Consider the following 16,649-nt stretch of genomic DNA (forward strand, 5'->3'; position numbering starts at 1 on the left):
AAATTTAAACAAATACATTTCATTTGAATATAAAGTGATTTAATTGTAAATTCCAATCAGTGCAGGTATAGCAATGCCAGGAATGTAGGTTTCATTTCAATATGATCACATCATATAGTGTCAATCTTAAAATATATGATAGTAAAATATTTTAACATCAAACAAGACCAGCACTTTGACTGTGGGATAGTGCAGCAGGTCAGAACCATTCATCTCTGGATTCCAACGTTTGTTTTGTAAAATCTGCTTTAATATCTTTCAGCTGTAGGCAAATGACAGATAGGACCTGAAAAAATAACCTGTTAACTAGGTGTTGGGAGACTCAAATCCAAGTTCTGCTAGGCAGGCAGAGCGTAGGACAGAATTTTTGTTCCAATGGAATGCCAGGCTGCACTTGTCAAAGCAGCTTAGACGATGCATAACTGTACGGAGTAAAAATTGAGCATAAAGACAGAGCTTTATTCCTGCTTCTCAAGCGTCATGTTTCAATAAAAAGTGTCCCCCTCTGAACAAAGGCAGCATCCTCCTATTTCTTCCTTTACACTGCAAAACATGCTTAATGGTCGGTAGAGAGGTTGCTGGATCTAGTCCTTTCTTCTGCCTTCTGAGCTACCACTGAGCTATATCTGCCCAACAAATATAGAGAATTAGATCTTTTTAAACAGGCAGAAGAAGTGATTGACTATTTGTTATAATATTTAATCTGTCAGACTGATACAGACCTGGAAGCTATGATCTCTTTGGGAATCTCAGTGCAAACACCTAGGGACCTTTCCCAAAAGGTTAAGAATTCAATGAGTACAACTTCAGGGCTCTTCTGTCATCTAGGTTTTAGCCAGTGCTGACGAGAATGGGGAAAGGGACCCCCCCCCCCACAAACATCTGTAACTGTGGTGAAATGTAGGGGCAGTGAACACGATGTACCAGGACCCTAAATTTCTCTCAGTGGGCCTGCTCATAGCCACAGTCTAAGGAGAACAAACACTTAATTAAGATGAAAATCAGCAGCTAAATTTGGAACAGTCCAGAAAATCATCTTACTTTTAATAACAAAAAAGGGAACAACAGGAAAGAGCCAGATGCTCTTCATATCTCCTGACCAAACTCTTCCTCTGCTGAGAGAAGGAAAATATAACAGGGGTAGGCAACCTATGGCACGCGTGCTGAAGGCGGCACACAAGCTGATTTTCAGTGGCACACTCACTACCCGGGTCCTGGCCACCGGTCCGAGGGGCTCTGCATTTTCATTTAATTTTAAATGAAGCTTCTTAAACATTTTAAAAACCTTATTTACTTTACATACAACAATAGTTTAGTTATATATTATAGAAAGAGACCTTCTAAAAATGTTAAAATGTATTACTGGCACATGAAACCTTAAATTAGAGTGAATAAACGAAGACTCGACACACCACTTCTGAAAGGTTGCCGACCCCTGTAATATAACATCTAGCGAGAAAGACAGTGCAATAGCCATGTCAACACTGCAAGGCAAGGCAAACACTTTGGGCCCAAAGCATCTTTGATTAAAATCTACTGAAGTCACTAGAGTTACTTCTTCTTAATGCTGGCAAGCAGGTACAGGACAACAAATGGCTAGACAATAAGAACACCCAATGACCAACATATGCCTGCCCCTTCATAAATAAATAAATACAAATTGCCACTCATCCCTTACCCTCCCCCCCGCTCCCTTGGAATTATCCTATTTCCATTAATTTGTAGTTTCAATGGAGTTTCATCACAGACAAAAATAGACGTTTTGCCTGTTTAAGAGGGAGGGAAGATTATGCCCCCCACCTACTTTTACAATCCAACACACCAGGATAGGAAGATACACTATGAGTTCATGGCTCCATCTGAATTTGGAAGCTGGGGCAGGATGTGGGGGAAGCTGTGGAAGATTGCTCTCCTGCAGAGCATCTGGATACCTATTTGGCATTCAGCTCTGGAGTTAACATAATAGTTCAAGCACAATTCAGTCTTGCTAGCTCTCCTCCCTAGCTGCTATGTAGCTATTAGGGGAAGCAACCAACAGTAAGGAGAGTGGGGGCACCAGAGAAACTTCACAGAAGTATTTGGAAATGTGCTGGCTTGGGAGCCAAGTTAGAAGACCTCTGACAACAATGTATGTTCTAAGCAGATTGCAGATGTTTAAGCTTCCTCACACCAGCCAACCTGCTCTGGAGGTAGTTTAATTTCTATACTCATTCAAGTCTTAGGGCTCATCTACACTACACAGTTTTGTTGACAAAACAGTAGAGGTGTACACACTAAAATGCTCCTTCTGCTGACGAAACTGTCCTGCTTTGTTGACAAAATAAAACCACCTCAACAAGAGGTGTAGAGTTTTTGCAGCAAAGTTATATCGACAGAGTGTCAGTGTAGACACTGTGCTTGGTTATGTCGCTGTAAATGGCCTCCAGGAAGTGTCCCACAATGCCCATCCTGAACACACTGGTCAACAGTTTGAACTCTGCTGCCCTGCACCCAGAAATCTACCCCTCCCACGTTAAAGGCCTGGGAATTTTTTAAGTTTCATTTCCTGTTTGCTCGGCGTGGACAGCTCACATTGCATCTTCCCAGCTGACGATGGCGGCTCCACACAGCAAACACACTCTGCTTTGAGCACACCTGAGTTGTTGGATCTGCTGGCACTATGGGGAGAGACAGCTGTGCAGTCCCAGCTCTGCTCCAGCCGTAGGAACTTAGATATCTATGATCAGATTTCTCATGGCATGTTGAAGAAGGGCTATGAATGGAGGACACGAGTGCTGTGCAAAGATAAAGGACCTGAGACAGGCATACCAGAAGACACGGGAGGCAAACTGTTGCTCTGGTGCTGCACCGAAGACATGCTGCTTCTATAAGGAGCTGAACACTATCCACAGCAGCAACCCTACTTCCACCGCCAAGAACCGCATGGATACTTCTGCAGGACTGGAGACGACGGACAGTGGATTCAACCCTGAGGACAAAGTTATGGATGAGGAGGTCAAATTGGAAGATGATGTGGAGCACATGGCAGGGTTGTCCAGTGGCACAGCAAGTCAGGACCTCTTTTCCACTCCGAAGGGGTCTAGCCAGTCTCTGGCACTCATGATGCAGGAGAGGAAAGCCCTGGTAAGTGATCTTTTTGAGTTGATGCTGCTCAGTTATGAGGCAGAGTTGTCCTTTGCTCTGTATATTGCAGAAGTGGGTGAAGGGATAGAAATGTACAAGATTAGCTGTGTTTGTGTATGCTCCACATTTCCCTGTGCAGCTAAGTGGTGCAGTGGATCAGTGTGTTAATGCACACAGAGACTTCACACGAATCCTTCAGAGAGATTTCTAGGAAACTTTCCTGCAGGTACTCGCAAATCCTCTGTTGAAGGTTCCTTGTAAGAGCTGTTTTGTTCCTTCCCCTATTGTAGGAAACTTTCCTGCACCAGTCGTCCATCATTTGTCATTTCAGGCCTGCAGAACAATGTAACCTCACCACTCAGTTCTTGTTTCCCGAGCCCAAAAGCAACGGTCCACCATGTTCAGATGCTCCGTGAATGCCAAAAGTAATCTGGTGTTGTTTCCTTCCAGGGCACACAGCAGGTCAGGCAACTCTGATTCCTGTTCAGGTTGGGATTTCATGATATACTGCACGACCAGCTACCATGTGTTCATAACAGTGGCCACAACAGTAGAAAGTAGTGCGGGATCCATCCTTTCAGACAGAGATGACGGGCACACAGTAAACTTGGGCCGTAGAAAAATGCCACAAAACACAGTCAGAAGCCCATGGAATGATGGACAGAAAAAAATGCATCATGGGACATTGAGCCTGCACCCATAATGCACTGAGATCAGGGCTGGCTCCAGGCATCAGCTCAGCAAGCAGGTGCTTGGGGCGGCCAAGGGGAAGGGGCACGTCGGGCTCTTCAGTGGTGGGTTCCTCGGTTCCTCTCGGATAACTACCCACAGTGCACTGCTCTCACTGTCGATGCCAGACAGCATTTCTCAAATTCCGCAGCTTCCTGGGTGGTGATGGGGGGCGAGAGGTGCAAAGCAGTGGCCCCTCCTCAGGGGCGACCAGAAGTGATTGGACCCTGCCCCACTCTGGAGAGACACAAGCTGGAGGAACAGGCAGCCAGTGAGTTTCCCACCTTCCCGGGGGCAGTGAGATTGGGCATCAGCCCTCGGGTGACAGGCTTCAGCCATGGGGCTTCGGGCTCTGTCTCCTGGGTGTGGGGCTTTGGGCTACATTCCTTGGCTGCATGGTGACAGGGTCTGGCTCTAATTTCACTCCCCATCATCTCTGCCCCAGTGCTGCCTCCCCCAGTGCCCGCATCACCCCTGGCGTCTCTATATCTACCTCCCCATCCAGGGCTTAATGCTGGGGCTAAGTCTGTGGTGAAAAGTGATATTTGTATCTTTATTAATATCACTTCTCACAGCACACTTACTAGCTAGCAAGTCTTTAAAAAAGCAACCAAAAAACGCAAAAGGAACAATAAGAAAAATGACAAGCACCTTATTTGTGTTTCTATTCTATTTAGGTCCAATAAAGAACAGAGACAACTGTACGCTATTTTTATTATTGAGTCTGAAAAAAATTCCTACATAGATAGATTACAATGTATCTGTGTATATTTATTTGTTTTTCCTAAAGTTAATTAAGTATTTTAGGAAAAATTGTCAGAGTGGCCACCAGCCAGAGTTGATGGCCGCATTCTGAGGCCGCCAAAAAATTTGTCTGGGGGGACCCTTGTGCTGGCGCACCAACTGTGGACGCGTCCTGCCGAGAGAAGAGGTGTTATGGGAACATGCACAAGCGATGTAATTATACTGGTGTTTTGATCTGGACATAACTTGGTTGACAATACTCTGTAGTGTAGACAAGGTCTTAGCTTCTCTGCTGAGTCTGCTAACAAGGGTGCTATTTCATGCAAACCAAGGTAGAAGTTTGATGGTACAGGACAATAATTTACTATGAATCAGAACAAGCACCCCCAACTCATTTTATATTGAGCACTGAATAGTCATCAAATAGAAAAAAGTTTTGGCTACTACTGAGCTGGGTCAGATCTGAAGAGGACCTAGAAGTGTAAGTGAGAGAAGATTCAGTCTCTCTGTTTTCATATTTTCCCTCAGTCATACCCATGTGTTAGTTTTTAACAGCAATAATAGCATCACTGATTTTTTTTTTAAATCCCTGAATTTAACACAGGCCTCATATATAAAGCTTGAAATGCCAGGCATGTTATTGTTGTGTTTAAGTTTTTTCCAATTTTATTAAAAATGCAAGAATTTTCCCATATTTGAGGATGGGTAATAAAGTCTGTGTGGGCTATCTAACAAAAAGCCCAGATTATTTCCACTAGTGGAGCTAAATCTTAAGTAAGACATGGACATCTGTATGTATAAACATAACATTCTCAAAGCCAAAATCCTCTGATGATATAAATCAGTGGTTCTCAAACTGTGGGTCGTGACCCCAAAGTGGGTTGTGACCCCATTTTAATGGGGTCGCCAGGGCCAGCATTAGACTTCCGGGGACTGAGGGCTGGGGCACCCTCTCCCCCTACCTGGGGAGGCAGGGCTTGGCCTGCAGTCCCTATCCCACCCCCTCAGGCTCCAATCCCGACCCCCCAACACACACACTCCAGGGGTAATGTCATAACTTTATTGTCAGAAGGAGAGTCGCAGTGCAGTGAAGTCTGAGAACCCCTGGTATAAATTAACATAGCTCCAGTAAAGTCTATTGAGTTTTATCCATTTATATCAAATACGGATTTAGCCCTCATTTATTTTTTTTAGTATAACAAAGAAAGAGCACTCTAAATTAAGGGCATGCTCTCATGACACGCTGAGTGCCCTAAACCCTCCTTTCCAAAACATATTCGCTAGCTGACTTTCCAGTAATGAGCAGATTATCCTGGAGAAACTCCAAAATATTTACCAGAGAACAATATTCATGTGGGTGTGTTTTATCAGAAGTCTTGCTTTTTGCAAAAAACTTTTGTATCTGCCATCTTATCACCATTCTTTGCTAGCATTGTCCTTTTATTTTCAGGCCTTTAAGCCCTGGTGTTTTAGTATATGGATAGTGAAAGAAGTTGTGCTCTGATCTGATGGCTTTCTAAAACTACTGGATTTTAGATGACCATACATCTCTTATCTACATGTGTGTATTTATTTAGGGCCTTCAATTGTCACTTAGCAACCACCAAACTCTAATTTATTTCAGTGGCATTTACACATGGTGACAACAGGCAGGCAGTGTATCGCCTTAAATATGAGGGAAGCTGCTGAATCCTATTGTTTGACAGCACAAAGGCCAGCACAGCAAAGGAAGGGTGGGTGGCTGGGTTGACCAATCTGTTGATAAGGATTTACTCTCTTTTATTTTTAATATTTCTTGTCAGAACTATTATGAGGAACCTTCCTTCCCCCACCTCCCCTCTTTACATTTCTGCAAACTGAACCCTTATAGAAGCATCTCAGTTGAAGGAGTGGAGATAGCTATAATTGGAGGAAAGTTCCTGGAAAATGGCTTTCAAATTTTCCTTTCCACTTTAAAATAAAAAAAAAACACACAAAAAAGCCATCCTTTCTTGAGCACTTGTATTGCAAATGTTGTGATCCAGTGGTGGGAGCAGAGGGAACTGTGCCAAGGTTCTATTTCTGGCTCTGACAGTTACTTGTTTTGTGACCTTGAGATTGTCACTCAACCATTTTGAGCCTCAGACTAATCTCTGTAAAATGGTGGGAACATACACATACCCACATACACCAGTGTTGTGAGGCTGATTTAATGTTCTTAAGGCACTTTGAAATCCTTGGCTGGAAGATGCAATACAAAATGAAAAGCACATGGTCAAGCATTTTCCAATTTTCTATACAGTAGCAGAGCAGTGAGATGCACTTTGCAAACAAGATTCCTATATCTCCCCACATCATATTTCCAAATAGGCTATCATGGATTCCTCTTATCTAACTTATTATAAAGAGATGTTTTCCATTCTCACTTCTATTATTTTGAAAATTTTATGTGCAAATATTTTATTTAATTGATTACTCTGAAATCTTTACAGGCCTCATTGCTTGTCCACGTAATGGATTTAAATAATCAAAGAGAATCTAAGACGACGTTTCATAAAGCCATCCAGCAATATGGAGGAAAACGAATATTGTGTGTCTTTTTTTTAAATTACATTAGATTAGCAAACTGGCCAAAAACAAAAATCTCAGCTTTATTACCGTAAAAACAAATTTAAAAGGAAAAGAATGTTTTCTGATGTTAAAAAAAGTGCTTGTCTGGGAAAAAAAATATCTAAAGTTCCAAAGATTAGATGCACCTACTACTAGCTCATCTACAAAGGGGAAAGTGTTTCTTATGGGATCGCTACACAGTAGTAAGCTTTGTTTCCATAGAGATTTTGACATATGGCCGAAGTTAGACCTTAAATTAGAATATTCCTCTTTGAATTGAGAAATGATCTTTTTGTGTAAATGAATAGTGTATTCAATGTGAATAAAGCTTCTGCTATTGCATAGTTCATCTTATCTACTGATGTCATTTCCTCTTTCTTGCTTCTGTAATGATTAATAATCACCGTATAGCCAAAGAGGTCATAAAATAAGAATGTATACTTTGAAATACTTCATTTCAGAAGTGCTTGGAAATGTTGAAAACAATGCAGTGTATTTCTACTGGCTGGGTGGACAGAATTGCCTATTTGGAGATAATTGTAGGTTATCTGAAGGTGGGGATGGAAATATCTAGCTAAATGGGGAGAATTACCCCAGATTACGAGAGGAATGCAGAAAACTGAAGAAGGAAAGGAGGGAATGGAAAACCATTAAATGGTACAATAAAGCTTACATTTCATAATCAGCAAACAATAATGAAACCTGTAACAGTGTTAATGTAATCAAAGGATCACACAAAAAAATGCACGCTCGTTTTTACGGGTGTTAAGGAGAGATCTGATGCAATCCTTGATAAGATTTTTCTTGGTCTAAACTGATTCTTAAGAGTGACTACTTTGTTCCTTCCAGTGCAAGAATGCTGCCTAGGTAGCAAAATTTCAAACAGTCAGATATAGAAGGCAAAGACATCTTATAAAGAGAAGCAGAACTTCTGGAAGGTTGGAAAGTCTGTCTTGTGATGAGTACTATGAGTGACAGGTCTGCAGGTGTCTCCATTTCCTATGAGGAAAGACAACTGCACACGTGTGTTTGAGAAAATGTATTCCCATTTCTTGAGATGTTTTATATTCAATTCATGGATTTAACAAGCTTTTGCTTATTAAATTATTGTTAATGAATCCAAATAATCTTAAGGGCTGGAGAGTAATTTTAAACCCTCAAAATATATAGGCCATATCTTCAGATCTGTGCCAAATTTAGGGCTTGTCTACACTACAGTGTGGGGTCGATCTAAGATACGCAACTTCAGCTACGTGAATAGCGTAGCTGAAGTCGACATACTTAGATCTACTTACCACAGTGTCTTCATTGCGGTAAGTTGACAGCTGATGCTCCTCCGTTGACCCTGCTTGCGCTCCTCGTTCTGGTGGAGTACTGGAGTCAACGGGAGAGCGCTCTGCGGTCGATTTATCGTATCTATATTAGACCTGATAAATTGACCCCCGCTGGATCAATCGCTGCCTGCTGATCCGGTGGGTAGTGCAGACAAGCCCTTAGGCACACACACATATCCTGATGTGTGTGTCCACACTGGAATTTTTGCATACACATAGCCCTGTGTGCACATACAATCCAGTTGCCATGCAGCAGGGTATGGTTATAAACTGCTTGTGAGGTGCTTAGAGAATGCTGTGTATGTGTGGTATAAACTCCCAGATAAATGAATGAGAAAATACCAAGATCTGTAAAAATGTAAAATTTTTAAAAGATGTATTTGTTAATAAAATAGTTAACTTCAATGGCATCAAATGCAAAATCATTTATTAAACTGTTCATTAAACTAGGTAAAATGCATTTGGCATACTTGTTTCAGAAGAAAATCACTGATGCACTTTGAAAACAAATAATTATATGAATAGATAGGTAGGTACCCATTGCAGATCATGAAAAAACTATTTATTTAAGGAGGAAACAGGGGTTCTCAAACTTCATTGCACCGCGACTCTCTTCTGACAACAAAAATTACTGCATGACCTCTGGCAGGGGACCAAAGCCTGAGCCCACCTGCGTCCCACTGCTCCGGGGGGGGGGGAGGGGGGGCAAAATCCGAGCTCCACTGCCCTGGCGGGAAGAGCCAAAGTCTGAGCCTCATCGCCCCAGGTGTGTGGGGGGGTGGGGGGGTGTGCAAAACCAAAGCTCATAGTCTTCAGCCCCAGGAGGGGAGCCTGTAATCTGAGCCCTGCCACCCATAGCTGACGCCTCTGGGCTCTGGCCCCGGGCTTTGGTCCCAGACTCCAGCAAGTCTAACACTAGCCCTGGTGACCACATTAAAACGGGGTCCCGATCCACTTTGGGGTCCCGACCGACAGTTTGGGAACTGCTGATAGCTCAAAGAATTGTCATTGAGATATAGAGACTGACCTCTTTGGGTATGTCTATTCCGCATTAAACACCAGCAGCTGGCCCATGTCAGCTGACTCGGGCTTGCAGGGCCTAAGCTATGGGTCTGTAAAATTGAAGTAGACACATCTGGGCTTGGGCATACCCAGGGAGATAGACTCAGATTGACTCAGGTCTACTGTGACAGGCATGCTACTGGTCATTCAAAGATCTAGGTGACTTTGTGTCTCAGTAGTTTCCTCACGGATACATTTAAGGCTAGATCCTCAGCCACTGAGCTACGTCAATTTTCACAAGATGAGAATCTGGCTTGTATACTTTATCAAAACTGGCACACTTGGCAATCCACACCAAGATGCCTAAGATTCAATGGTTTTGTGGACTAAACTACCCTCATCCAAGAGGCTACTTCTCCCAAAAGGGTGCAAAGCTTGTTGACAGGGAAATGTGTTGAAAAGTTTGCCTGGCTGAGGCCTGTGTAGTTCCTGTTCTGTTGATAAATAAAAGTCTTCTGTTACCAGTGCTGTCAGTCTCGTTCGTATCCTTGAACAGAACAAGCACTAAAATCACTTTAGAAGGAAAACTGTGTTTTCTACACAAATATTCAATACTCATTATTCAAGCCTCAGTAGAATGACAGTGCTAAGATAGCAAGTAAATATAACTACAAATGAAAAAACTAAGTTTATTTTTCAAATGGATCGTCAAGAATATGATGTTGTCCTTAGCTTCTTAAATGTCCTGTATTCACCATAAAGGCTATCATGCCACATTGCACTACGTTTTTACGAGGAGTTAGGACGGGGTGGGCAAACTATGGCACGCAGGCCACATCTGGCCCTCCAGACGATTTAATCTTGCCCTTGAGCTCCCACTGGGGAGCAGGGTATGGGGCTTGCCCTGCTCCTATGCTTCAGCTGAGAGCAGGGTCAGGGGCCACTCGAGCTCCTGGAAGCAGCAGCATGTCCCCTTTCCACTCCTACGTTTAGGGCAGCCAGGGGGCTCCACATGCTTCCCCCACCCCAAGCGCCGTCCCCCCAGCTATTGTTGGCCAGGAACTGCAGCCAGTGGGAGCTGCAGGGGCAGCGCCTGTGGATGGGGCAGCATACAGAACCGCCTGGCCATGCTTCCGCGTAGGAGCCAGAAAAAAAAGTTTGCCCACCCCTGAGTTAAGAGATGTATTTCTTGAAGTCACCATCAACTAAGCACAGTTATTTTGACTCTGGAAATTCCAAAACTTGTATAAAATGCTATGTTAAAATTTAATTCTAAGAGAGAGACAAGACGAAAGGACACAGTAGAATGAAGAAACCTAAGTTGCTGCCTTCAACTCTGGTTGGAGAGAAACTCCCAAGGGAATCAGTGCCAAAACGTGACAATATCTGGGAGTTCTCAATACAAGCAAACAATGAAAAATTCTGAGCTGAGATATAATTTAAAAATAATAATGCAGAATATTTTTGAATAGCAACACATCACTAAGCGTTCTAGGTTTAGGATGTCTCTGAAAACAGGACTGTTACACAGACTTTTTCTCAACTCTCAAATATATTAGACCCCACCACCAGGAAATTCTTTATACTACTCAGAACATGGAAGTACTATGCTGTAAAATGTTCAGATAGGGACTTCTAAATAAAGGTTTGAGGAAATTCAGGGTTTGTTTTTTTTTAAATAACTTGATTTCACTTTTTCCCCACAGTTGTTCTGTCTTCTTTCCCAAGTCCTCATCAGTATTACCAATTTTAGAGATTTTCCTATGAGTGCCATGGCTTTAGACTTTTTCTTCTGAAAGCTCCAGCTTGTAGAGTCGTGGGTTACATGAGACTATCAGTTTTCATTTAAAAAAGGAAATAAGTTTCTAGCCCTCGTGGCTGCAGAAAAAAGCTTGAAAATTTGAATCATAAAAGGCTCACAACCCAGAAGGCAAACAGAAAGAATCCAAAATTGGATTGTTATTTTAAACTCATTAGCCTCAAGCTTCTCCCATAACTTTTTGGGGGCCTAACTCATGAATTTTAAAACATCTGAAGCTGGCAATACTGTGCCCATTTAGTAGAACTGTGTCAAAAACACTGACTCTGAATCTAAATCAGAGACGTATTAAGCACTAAGAGAAGGTAAAAAGGTAGGGATCAACATATTCTCATTTTGGTGACTCGAGTTAGGCCCCTGAATCCATACTTAAGGACTTAATTTTCAGCACCTGAATTTGAAAATCTGAGCCAGTGTTTTCAAAGGAAACACTGAATAAGCAGGGTTTCCTGAGATGGGAAGATCAGAATGTTGGATTGTCATGCGGTAGAACAACAGCACCAACGCCTAACATACATAAGAAACAATCACCAAAGAAACTAAACGAGACTAGGTTCTCCTGCATGACCCAGTATGGAAGATACCATAGGAGGAGCTCAGGAAGAACAAAATCAAGACAGGGATATGGCTCATCCTATGTAATAGAGGAAGGAGACTGATTAATTTGGGGGTGGAAGGAGAGATGAAGAGAGCTCATATTTTCACTGGGTATAAAGGACTCTTGGTAGGTATAAAGGACTCTTCATTTTCCGTTTTAGTCAATAGTTTAACAAACAAACAATTAAAGAATGTATGCATTTTACAAGGTTTATGGGTTAGCAATGTAGTGACTGGTTTTCAAGAAGCCTGGGCTCTATGCAATAGTTTTCTTAATTTGCATTGACATTTATCATGAATGCATGTGTAAGTACATGCACGCACAAATGGCCAGTTAGGCATACAAAGTCTACTTGGGTGTGCAGATCCACAAATTGTAGGCACATCTGTAATAAATGTACATACAGACTAGGCATTCAATTGCACACGGCTGTGGGCTGCCACTTTGAAAAATTAGACCCTTAATCAGCATTACATCCTGCCTTTACCCAGGGTTGCATCCTATTCAGGACAGCACTTAAGCGCATGCCTGAGTCGCATTGAAATCAACAGAATTTGAAGTTAAGTATATGCTTATGTGCCACAAGGACCATACTGATTAGTAAAATCAGCTCAGATTTATATGAATACATCTTGCCTTTAAGATGGCAGTAGGACTGGCTTGGACAGACAGTCTGCAAAAGAGAACTGAAATGTAGGTTTGGCTCGTATTAACTAAGTACTGTATTAGAGACACCAGAGATCTGAGGACTAGAAGGTTTCTGTATAATTATATTCCACATGGATAGGAGAGCATAAAACACAAGTCAAAACCAATCCTCAGTGATACCTCTAGAGAATATAAGCTTGTTAAAGAAGTTTGCAAAGATTTGCAAAAGAAGAAAAAAAAGCTTACTTCAGACCTGAAAAGAAAACAATAAACTGGCTGCGCTTATCTTATTTAACTTGAATGAGGCTCTGGCAGACCAAAAAGCAAAAAGGAAATTGTTGTGTAATGCCTGATGATTGCTTAGAATGGAAAACTGCTTCTCCTTTTATCTTGGCTTGTTATAGGGGAATGGCTCATAGTATGACACAGCTTAAATAGCAAATTAGGCCCATAGTCAACTAAACATTTTAAAAGCTTTGTGCACATACTGTACAATATCAGCTAAGCCTTTAACCATTCTGAAAACAGAACAGCTTTTTTTGGTGGAAAGCTGTGGGCTTAACATTGTAGCACAAAAGTAATTAACTGCGTATTAAATCTTGTTTACTTGCAAGTAAGTCAAGGGAATCAGAGTTTGTGTCCTAATGGGACTAGGAAGCTAACAGAGCAAAAGCAACTCTGACAACAGCAAATTCATATGCCATCTCCTTTCTCTCTTGCTTTCCATGCAATAGCAAATCTGTTACATTAATAAGGAAATTGCCATGATTGTGTTTACTATAATCCCCCTTTTGTTGTTTTTAAAATTCACACTCTGTGAAATTTCATACAGAAAAAAAGTATTTTCTTAATTGTTTTTTAAACAAACCATTGCTTATTTCACTTTGAACACACAATAAGACCATCAAACAAAAATTCGTACCTAATGGCTCACGATGCCGTAAGAGATGGGACTGAAATCACAGTCCATAAAAACAATAGTAATTGCAGACCAGTGGCCAAACCTCACCAGCAAAATAACTAGTGTCCGGTCTTATAACCAAAACCGCCCAATCTCAGATACCACAGAAGTGCCAAATTCCATTGAGACCCTACACTGAATTTTAAAATAAATAAATAAAAGCTTCCCATCTCACATACCGCAACCCCATCCCCCTCAACTGCTGAAATACATGGGCCTTTTAGTACATCCTAAAGGCCAGCAAACGTTGTCTATTTCCTACCAAGTGAAATCTAAAGTTGAGGGACCTTCCTGGACAACGTTTTGCCAGCAGCTCCCTCTCTTATAAAGGTCATCTCAGAATTCTGCCCTAACTCAACAAAAATGTATTGGTTGGAGGAGTGTGGGGAAGATAAAATGGTAAGCATCTTTTAAATCAGCTCAAGTTTCTGCACATACATGTGCATGAGTATATGGAATATCAAAGTCTATGGAGAAGGGGCTTATTAGCCTCAATCTCACTCAGGAGATTTGGTACATAGATGGTTTCTCTTGGCAGCATTTTCAGGTGTTCAAATGCATAATCCAAAACCGAAAAGCCACATTCAGTCCTGGCATCAGCAGGCACCGCTCCCATAGACTTCAGTGAGAGATGCACTCTTTCCACCAATGATGAATTTGCACTATAATCTATACTGTTAAAAACAGACCATTTATTTGGAAAGAATATGCTAATTTTTCCATTTTAACATTATACCATGTACTAAGGAACCAGTTATTAAAGGTGGAAGGTAGTGGGTTATATCCAGGCTCTTAAAAAAGACGGTTACTCACCTTTGTAACTGTTATTCTTCGAGATGTGTTGCTCATATCCATTCCAATTAGGTGTGCGCGTGCCGCGTGCACGTTCGTCGGAGACTTTTTACCCTAGCAACACTCGGTGGGCCAGCAGGTCGCCCCCTGCAGTGGCGCCGGTATGGCGCCCGATATATACCCCTGCTGGCCCGCCCGCTCCTCAGTTCCTTCTTGCCGGCTACTCTGACAGAGGGGAAGGAGGGCGGGTGTGGAATGGATATGAACAACACATCTCAAAGAACAACAGTTACAAAGGTGAGTAACTGTCTTTTCTTCGAGTGCTTGCTCATATCCATTCCAATTAGGTGATTCCCAAGCCTTACCTAGGCGGTGGGGTCGGAGCGAGACGTAGCAGACTGTAAAACCGCTGCGCCGAAAGCGGCATCGTCTCTAGCTTGCTGGACCAGCGCATAGTGTGATGCGAAGGTGTGTACAGAAGACCATGTGGCCGCACGGAAGATTTCCTGTATGGGGACGTGAGCCAAAAACGTGGCCGACGAAGCCTGGGCCCTGGTAGAATGGGCGGTAAGGGTCCCCGTTGGCACACGGGCCAAGTCATAGCATGTCCTGATGCAGGACGTGACCCAGGATGCGATACGCTGGGAGGAGATTGCCATGCCTCTCATTCGTTCCGCTACTGCCATAAACAATTGTGGTGAACGTCGGAAGGGTTTAGTTCTCTCAATGTAGAACGCGAGAGCCCTTCGGACATCCAAGGAGTGGAGCTGTTGCTCTCTTTGGGATGAATGTGGCTTTGGGTAAAAGACTGGCAGGAGGACGTCTTGGTTAATATGGAAGGCGGAGACGACCTTAGGGAGGAACGCCGGGTGCGGTCGCAGCTGTACCTTGTCCTTATGGAACTCCGTATACGGAGGGTCCACGGTCAGAGCCCGAAGCTCCGAGACTCGCCGGGCCGACGTAATAGCGACTAGGAAGTCCACCTTCCAGGACAGGTACCGCAGCAAGAATGTGGCTAAGGGTTCGAAGGGGGGCGCCATTAGCCTGGTCAGGACAAGGTTCAGGTCCCAAGTAGGGGCAGGCCGTTTGACCTGAGGGTATAGTCGCTCCAGGCCCTTGATAAATCTTGACACCATCGGGTGCGAAAACACGGACTTGCCAGTCTTGCCTGGATGGAAGGTGGATATAGCCGCGAGGTGGACGCGCAGAGAGGAGATCGCCAAGCCCTGCTGCTTGAGAGACCACACGTAGTCCAAAATGGTGGGGACTAGCACAGTGAGTGGGTCGTGGCCGTGCTGGCTACACCAGCAGCAGAAGCGTTTCTACTTCGTTAGGTAGGTTGAACGCGTGGAAGGCTTCCTGCTGCCCAACAACACTTGCTGTACTGCATCGGAACAGTGCAACTCGGACTGGCTTAGCCAGCCAGGAGCCATGCAGACAGATGGAGGGACTGTAGATCCGGATGGTGCATCCTGCCGAAGTCCTGTGTGATCAGGTCCAGCCAAAGAGGTAGGGCAATCGGATTCGCCAGGGACAGATCGAGCAGCATGGTGTACCAAGGCTGCCGCGGCCACGCTGGAGCGATCAGGATGAGGCGGGTCTTGTCTCTCCGGACCTTGATCAGGACTCGGTGGACGAGAGGGAAGGGTGGAAAGGCGTAGCAAAGACGACCCGTCCACGGCATAAGGAACGCGTCCGACAGTGAGCCCGGGGAGCGACCCTGTAGAGAGCAGAACACCTGGCATTTCCTGTTCAATCTGGAGGCGAACAGATCTATCTGGGGAAACCCCCACCTCTGGAAAACGACATAGAGGACGTCCGGACGGATGGACCATTCGTGGGACAGGAAGGATCTGCTCAGGTGATCCGCAAGGGTGTTCCGCACTCCCGGGAGAAAGGAGGCCACTAGATGAATAGAGTGGGCTATGCAAAAGTCCCACAGACGTATTGCTTCCTGACACAGCGGGGAGGACCGGGTCCTGCCCTGCTTGTTGATGTAATACATGGCCGTTTGTTGTCCGTGAATACCGCAACACAACGGCCGTGCAAATGGCGTTGGAATGTCTGACATGCTAGGCGAACTGCCCGTAGCTCCCGCACATTGATGTGAAGAGTCAACTCTCTCTGTGACCATAGACCCTGTGTACGCAGGGTCCCCAGGTGCGCACCTCAGCCCAGCGATGTCAGGGACACTGAGGGCTGAGGGGCGTGAAACGGTAGGCCCACACACACTTGGGAGGGCGTTGTCCACCAGTCTAGGGAACTTAGAACAATCGGTGGAATCGTTAAGATTGTGTCTATGGCATCCCT

At 43.8% G+C, this 16,649-nt stretch overlaps 1 protein-coding gene across 1 annotated transcript in view; it reads right to left on the reverse strand.

Moving 5' to 3' along the window:
• Positions 1 to 16,649, reverse strand: part of LOC115658931 (high affinity cAMP-specific and IBMX-insensitive 3',5'-cyclic phosphodiesterase 8A-like) — a 204,303-nt gene that overhangs the window by 105,670 nt on the left and 81,984 nt on the right.

Source organism: Gopherus evgoodei, chromosome 10 (assembly GCF_007399415.2).
Source record: "Gopherus evgoodei ecotype Sinaloan lineage chromosome 10, rGopEvg1_v1.p, whole genome shotgun sequence".
Taxonomy (NCBI): Eukaryota; Metazoa; Chordata; order Testudines; family Testudinidae; genus Gopherus; species Gopherus evgoodei.